Here is a 1,384-nt window from a genome sequence, read left to right on the forward strand (position 1 = left end):
GGTGTACAATTTGCATATTACCTTTTTTTTTAGATAGGATTTCCATGGAATGAGGTTGGTGGTTTTGTAGGGAAGCAGAGAGGAGGGAGGCCACAGGTACTTTGTGAGTTCTGTTGATGACAAGAGTTCTGTGGCTATAAGGCTGTCCTTCATAATAGGAACAAACATGGCTTTTTGTTGATTCTGATGCTATTTGGAGTAAGAATCTTCTTTATATACAGTAAATCCCTCTTACCCTTATCAGATGTGTGCAATGAAGTCATCTTAATCCTCAAGCTGATCCAAAGAAGGCATTTCAATGGGGACAAACTGTGTTGCAAAGAACACTCTGGATAAGAGCAGCGTTATAGGAAAAGGCTTGGGTCTATTATTCTCACACAAACAGTGTCTATACAATGAACTTGATTATAAGACAATGTGTCTATAAGACAAACAGTGTCTATACAATGAACTTGACAGTGTTTGGAGTGGGGAATGCTACCAAGCAATCTTTGGATATGTGGTGGTCAGAGGCACTGAAAGTCTCATGCAGATCTATCATCATTTAGGAGCCCATATTGGAACAATTGACATTCTTTAATATAGGCCTTGTCTCTATCCTACTAGGTGCCCTTCATCTAAGTCTTTTCACATAGATTAAAAGGGTTACATGTACTTTTACTTCTATGTCTGTGGGATAATAAATATTTTTTCAAAAAGAAATCGGAGAAATGTCCGAGACAATACTATGTCCTGATTTTTTTTAGATGTTTATTTATTTTTTACAGAGAGGAAGGAAGAGAGATAGTTAGAAACATCAATGAGAGAAAAACATCGATCAGCCGCCTCCTGCACACCTCCCACTGGGGATAATGCCTGCAACCAAGGCACATACCCACAACTGGAATTGAACCTGGGACCCTTCAGTCCGCAGGTGGATGCTCTATCCACTGAGCCAAACCTGTTAGGGCTATCCTGATTTTTTCACATGTCTAGACCTGCATTTCATACCCAACTTTTAGAGATCTCCTTTCTGTCTAAGTCACTATCCCCATCATCAGCTAGACTTTTCAGAGCTCTGGCCAAATTCAATGCATTGAGTAATGTGTCTGAGGCTTTTAGTAAACTGAAAGGCCCAGTTGCATGTCAGCATTTATTCAGGGAATAACAATTTCTTGATTTTAAGGTATAGACAGACTTTTAGAAAATATTGAGCTCAGTAGTGCTCATCAAAATCACCTGAAAAGCTTATTAAAAATATATCTTCTAAGGCTATAACCAGGCCTAATAAATCAGAATCAATATGGTTGATGCTTAGGCATGTATATTTTTAACATGCTCCCCCAGGGTTTTTTATGTACTACAAAGTTTGAGGACCATTGATGTAATCCAGCCTTTTCTTCTC

The sequence above is a fragment of the Pipistrellus kuhlii genome, unplaced genomic scaffold, assembly GCF_014108245.1.
Source record: "Pipistrellus kuhlii isolate mPipKuh1 unplaced genomic scaffold, mPipKuh1.p scaffold_m20_p_46, whole genome shotgun sequence".
NCBI classification, from domain to species: Eukaryota; Metazoa; Chordata; class Mammalia; order Chiroptera; family Vespertilionidae; genus Pipistrellus; species Pipistrellus kuhlii.